Source organism: Aphelocoma coerulescens, chromosome 2, assembly GCF_041296385.1.
Source record: "Aphelocoma coerulescens isolate FSJ_1873_10779 chromosome 2, UR_Acoe_1.0, whole genome shotgun sequence".
In the NCBI taxonomy this organism is placed as follows: Eukaryota; Metazoa; Chordata; class Aves; order Passeriformes; family Corvidae; genus Aphelocoma; species Aphelocoma coerulescens.
In genome coordinates this window covers 165,024,208-165,030,696 of record NC_091015.1, presented here as the reverse complement: position 1 = coordinate 165,030,696, position 6,489 = coordinate 165,024,208, and the positions used below count along the sequence as shown (strand labels likewise).

General features: G+C 40.5%; 1 long non-coding RNA gene across 1 annotated transcript; it reads right to left on the bottom strand.

Moving 5' to 3' along the window:
* Nucleotides 1–403: 403 nt before the first annotated feature.
* LOC138106034 (uncharacterized) lies at nt 404–5,428 on the bottom strand. The gene is made up of 3 exons (XR_011148891.1): nt 5,264–5,428; nt 3,970–4,084; nt 404–3,148 (listed from the first exon to the last, which is right to left on the bottom strand). It is a non-coding gene; the product is annotated as an uncharacterized lncRNA (long non-coding RNA).
* Between the last annotated feature and the right edge of the window lie 1,061 nt (nt 5,429–6,489).

Here is a 6,489-nt window from a genome sequence, read left to right as displayed (position 1 = left end):
CCATTTCTTCCTGGAATGACTTCTGTAACTGTTCCATTTGTATATACAGTAGTAACTCAGCTGCCTCCCTGCCTTCTATTCCCTCTCTCAGATCTTGTCTCTCTACATTATGCTTTTTCCTCTCCTCACAGGTGCTAGGCCACTGCCTAACATCCTCCAAATAATTCGTTTTTACCATTTTCAATATTTCCTCTTGCTTACTGAATTTTTCTGTTGCACTCTAGTCATGCCAGTGGTGGTGGGCCCATTCTTCTGAGAGTTTGGGACTCAGACTTATTCCATGCTGCCATAAGCAATCAAGGATACTACTCACCATCCTGCCAACTACACCAATCTGTTGTAAATGGGTGGTTTAGATCATATAAAGAACCACAGTCAAAGCTATTAGCAAAAGTGCTTTTAATACAAGGTTGCAAAAGTGTGACTTAACAAAGTTGGAGGACAAGAGTCACTCTGTTACTGATCGGCACAGTCATTTGAACATTGATTCTAAATTGCCAAGGCACAAGTCAAAGTTGCCAAACTGCAAGGTTATCCACTGTATCAGTCAATTACCAAAGATCTGCCACTGGTAAAAATGTCACTCTGACTTCAGAGTCACTCCAGCTCAAGGGGAGATCACAGCTTGCAGTCAGGATGCTTTGCTGGGAGAGTTCAAAAAAACTCACTTTGTCCTCTTTGTGGAATGCAGCCGAGACACAGTCAAATTATGTGTGGTGGGAAAGGTACAATGCTCCTTGTACCCACAACTTTCTTCCTTTAGAATGAGTCTTGAGAAAGCCACCCAGTGTTCATGTGTTAATAGCATGATTGGTGTTCCAAGCTCCTGGGCATCTCACTTTGTCACTCAGCTTCTTTGTGGGTTTTCAGAGGACAGATAGAAACTAGAGGAGCTCCGCAGAGCCAGTACCAAGCTTCTGCTGGTTTAGTGAAGGGGTCAAGGACAGTCTGCCAAGGGAAGCAGCCACCATCCCTGGAGATATTTAAAAGGCACGTTGATGTGGCACTTAGGGACATGAGTTAGTGGTGGACTTGGCAGTGTTGGGTTTACCGCAAAGATGTTTTCCAACCTAAAATACTCTATGATTCTATAATTGTCATATAGGCAGATATTTATTTTGTGGTAGTCTTTAGTAAATGTAGCATCCTCAATGGCACTGACAAAATTTATTATGCAAAAACCCTGAGCAGAAAAGCAACCCAGCTTTCCCCATTCACTTCATGGAACAGCAAGTTACCTGACTATTGCCAAAATGCAAGTAGGAGGCCAAACTTCCTCTGCTACCTCTTAGAGATATGTGCTGTATGAATGAAATAGTCCACTACCATAGAATATTTCACTGAATACATTAACAGATGGGAGTCAGATCCTCCTTCGGCTTACAGACAGATAGCTCTATCTATCAGACAGATACCTCTTTGGAAACAGCTGCTTTCTGCTTTTGCTCTGTTACCTCCTTTTATTTCTTCCTTCACTATATAGATCTCATACAGAGTGTTCACTTGACGTGTCTTAGTGTACTGGAGATTACAAGTCTGTCTCCACTGCACTGCTCACTGATTTGCCTGACGTAGTAAAACTCATGTCTTATGTTACATTAATTGCATCCATATTTTTCTGAAAACTTCAGAAAAAAAGAGGTTTTCTTCATTTTATATGGCTATGCCCCCCCGCTGCTAGCAAATCTTTCCCATGGCCCATGCTATAGTGAGAGGTGTGTTAATGACACACTTCTGACTGTGAAACACTCTCACAAATTGCCTCTGGTAACCCCCTTGGTCCAATTTGAATTGCTTACTTTTTGCTCCCATTGTTTTATAGGTTTTCTTATATTGGGATGAGAGGTGTGGGTGTTCACTCCAGCTGTGAAAGCCCTTTAGTGAGATTTCACAAACACTTTTAAACTGTTTTTCTGAGTTTCATGAAAAAGGGCTTCTGCGTGGGGAACTGACAGTAGGATTCCTTGACAGCACATTGCTCTCAAGCACAAGTTTATCTATAACTCCCCTCAGCCCTTAAAGGCAGAGTTATTTGCTGTGCAGGTGTCTTCAGCAAGCACTGAAAGAGTAATCAGTGCCTTGCAAAGGTAGAAAAAGCAAAGCTGTTCTGATACTAATGTGAAACTAATTCTCAGTTGCTCTAAGCTCAGAGAAGTGTGAGCTGCAGTTTATCAACCTCTTCACCTGCAGGACACAGTGTAGTGCTGCTGACTTCAGTTATCATGATACTGATGCTCAATATTTAAGTATTTACAATTCCACAAACATTGTCAAAACAGGAGGAACAGGAAGGTTTGCCCATAATGAAACCCTGCCCAGAAAAATGTCCTTTGAATTTAAGTATAAGCAGATTCAACAGAGGTTGTTTCCTGTACATGAACTTTCCAAACACATGAATGTTTCCAGCATTGACAGCTTCCTGCCATGAGCAGCCATGTTTTAAGCTTTATCCTGAAAAATACTGCTGGAGGTGTTCAAGTAATTGCAGCAGGCAGTGGCAGTTGGGTGAGGAATGGCGGGAGGCAGATCAGGGAGGAAAGTGAGTCTCCATCAGGGGATGCAGTGCCAGGTTAGAGAACCTCGAGTTAGCTCTGAACATGCTGATATGACTCTGGGCAGAGCTCCATGCTGTAAAAATAGTCAGGTGAGACCCAGAAAGCTGGATAACTGTGCTAATTCTCATCCTTGGCTAATTAGTCCTGCAGTTAATTAGCCTTGTTACAGTATTTTTCCTGATGGGACAGATGCCTCTGTGTTCTGGAATCAGCAGGTTTGGCACTGGATTGACACAACAGTTCAGATTAATCAGATGAGATCCAGATAATATTTTTACTGTGCTTTCTATAATCTGTTATCCCTACAGAGCTGAAATAAATAATCAAGCCAGGAATAGGGATGACCAGAGTAATGGGGCCCTTATGATTCCATTCATAAGGGATCGTGGTGGCTCCAACTACCAAAGGGTGAACAACTTGTTTGAAAACTTGATTTCAAAATATTAAGCTTGCACAAGTCCAGTTTCCACAGTTTTCACTGGATATTTAGTTCAAACCTCCTCATTACAAGGGCATTTTTCCTGCTTTGAGAGCTACAGCAAATGCCTGGTAATATCAGGGTAGTCTGAAAAATTCCAGCAACATGCAATACACTAAAGAGAGAAATGAAGCAAAAAAAGGAAAAAAGAAAAAAGCTTACAAACTTTTCTGAAGAACAGAAAGATTTTGTGTTCCTGCAGTTTTCAATAACAAAGGCTCAATCTCTGACCTCTGGATGAATAGTGTAAATTGAAAGATCCAGTGCTGTAATGGAAATCTCTTATTAATAGGAAAGAAGGAAGAGGTTGCCCAAAGAGGTTTTGGACTCCCCATTCCTGAAAACATTCAGGATTGGATGGAGCTCTGAGCAACCTGGTCTAGTTGAAGATGTCCCTGCCCATGGCAGGAGAGTTGGCCGAGATGGTCTTTAATGGTTTCTTCCAACCCAAACCATTCTATGCCAATGTGAAGAGGGAATATCAATCTAGTCCCTATACAATGCTTGAGGCCCTGGACTCTGTGTTTTTTCCACTTTTTCCTGTTCCCTCAAAGCTCTTAGGTAGGTCCATTTTCTCAAGAAACTCTTCAGTGAGCCCTAAACCCATACTATCATAAGCCAAATAATCCTTTATATTGGACAAGCAAATTCCCTATAAACATTTAACAAGGCATCAGGGTCTGCTCCAACTGACTGCCAGCAAGCTGTCACCTCCTCCAACTGGGAAGCCTGTTCACCATCTCAGCCACTCCATCTTTAATCCAAGGGATCATGTCTCAGCTCACACCAGCAAAAAGGACCAGGAACACAAAGCAAGAGGCCAAATCACCAGCCACCACCTCTCCTTCACCTCACCTAACACCTGACATTCCCATTGTCTGCAAGACACAGCTGATGTGGTGGGGATTATGAACATAAAGAAGGAAAATTACTTACAGCTGGAGCAATTGTCAGGCAGTAAGATAATTGAAAGCCAGCAAAACGATCAACCGTTTAATTGCTTACATTAAAGAAATGAATTGACAGCAATCAAGCCAACCTATAAAAAGTACTGAAAAAAAAAATACATGTGAGAAAATAGAATAATTTTCATAAAGAACAAGTAAAAACAAACTCAGAAAACAAAATTGAAAAGCCAAGCTAGTGTTGTTTATAAGCCTTAATCAATTTAAAACTTGTTTTCAATGTATTAAACTTTACTATTTAATGTCTCCCAATGAATTCTGCCTTTGGCATTGTTCAGCAGCCTCACTGAAGCCTTGCGCAGTTAAAAAAGATTATTTATCAGCAATACCTCTGCCAAACATGCTTAAATCAGGAGGCAGTACCCACAATCATAAAGAAGGGAGCACTGTGAGATTTTTTTTTTTAAGGGAATTTTTCCCATCTGAGGGACTGTTGAATTCCTGGGAAGATGTTTTAGAGGCAGAACTGTTGAGCTCTTAGAATTTGTGCTTTTAAACCTTTTACATTGGTCTTAGTATGGAATCTTTGCCTAGAATCAGAGGCCAAGTGCTGGGAAGGAGGGAGCTGTCTCCATTTTCAGCCACTCAGTGAAGTAACATGTTTCACGTATTTTTTGATTCACACATTTTTTCCAAATCATGTGCCTGAAAAGTCCTTCAGAAGACTGACAAAACCTTGCTTTGTCCCTAAGAGAAGGACCACAGTTTATAGCATGAGGAAAACAAATTCCCAACACATAGTAACCCTTCCTGAAATGTTTAGACCCAAATCTGAGTTGAGCAGGTACATGAACTCTATTGTACCAGTGTATAGTAATTTTTTGGAAGGTGTGCTATGGCGAAGGAATGGAAAGACAACCACTGCAGAATCGATCCTTGATATTTCACAGTTCATTTTTACAGAAAGAACATGGAGGCTTGTTCTGGGGTTTTTTCACACTTATATAAATCCCTTAAAATAATTTATTTTTAGAGGAGAAGAGAGGTTTTACACCACCAGTTTTTCTCCCTATCATCAATTTTTCAGTTCATGATAAAAATCTAATTTTGTATGTGTGACTCTCAAAAGTAAAAAGAAGAAAATAAAAGAACTGGAATTCAAGGGCTCAGTTACTGGCTGCCATCCAGCCTCACCATCCAGCTGACTGATCACAGGATGAAGTATCCCCCATCCAATGATTCCCCCAACATTGCTGACCTTCACACCCTGAAACCGAGTTATGAAAATTCTACATAAAATCAATACTTTTTTGAAGCTTTTTGACCTTTTATGGCTTCCCTCATGTTTTCATCCTCACAGTCTTCTTGCTGACAGCTCATTGTTGTCATGCTGCAGATCAGTCACTCTGGCTTTGAGTTGAGCCATGTCCCACCACAGTGACAGCAGGGATGGAGAGCTCAGTGCCTTTCTGGAAACACACAGTGATCTTACTGCCCCTCATCACCTGTTAATCTGGATTTTAACTCTGCATTTTGTACATCAGGGAGGTTGCAAGGGCAGGTCACCAAGCTGATCAAAGGACAGGAAGACAAACCTGAGGCAAATCTTAAGAGAGTAAATGTTAAAATCAATGCCACCTGGATTAGGCTCGTTACTTCTTGACAAGACTCAAACTTCATTTTCTACTGTAGTACATTACTTGATAACTAGAGATGCTAAAGTAATAAGATATTTCTAAAAGAAAAAAAAAATCAAATGTTTCCCTTCTGAAAAGGTCAGGACAACAGATTACTCCACTAAAATTCTGGGAATATAGGACTAGGAGGAACAATATGTATCTACAACTGCAGGTACCAGGTTAAGTAAAGCAGTGAAGTGAATTGACTCCATTCTTACATGACATAGGATGCTATTTTCCCCTCTTGAGTAATCCCAGGGCCAAACACCCAAGATACTACAATGTGCCACAGCAGAACGGACCAAAGGTGTCCCATGCAAGATCCCATTTTTCTTTCCATTTCTTGGACCATAAATTTAGAAGCAGAGGCATCTAGGGCTTTCCCAGTAAGTGATTTGTGTGGAAAAGTCAACAAATCCAGAATTTGCCAGAATCACCACAGGTTGATATATAGATTGTTATTTTCTAGATATCTGAAATGTTTCCTAGTTTTAGTTCTGATCAAGAGGCCACATGGCAAGAAAGCTTAGAAAAACACCTTCCTTTTCCCTTTTCTTGCCAGGACAAAACTCTGCATGGAAAAAGATACTCTCTTCTTAAAAACCTGGGTCTAGAGTAATCCCAACCTAATCCCCACTGTAGAAAAAGCCAGATAAAGGTCATGAAAAATATCAATTTTATTTGCCAATTAAACCCAGAGGGAGTTATTTTCTGAATTCATCCTTGTGTTTTATTGACAGCAATAGTTATGATCCTTATAATGGCCTTATAATTCCCTGTCTAGCTCTAAGACATAGTATACGCTGAAAGAAACTAATGAAGCAAAAGACACTTGATACCATCCTTCAAATGAGCTGTTTAGAAAATCCTTT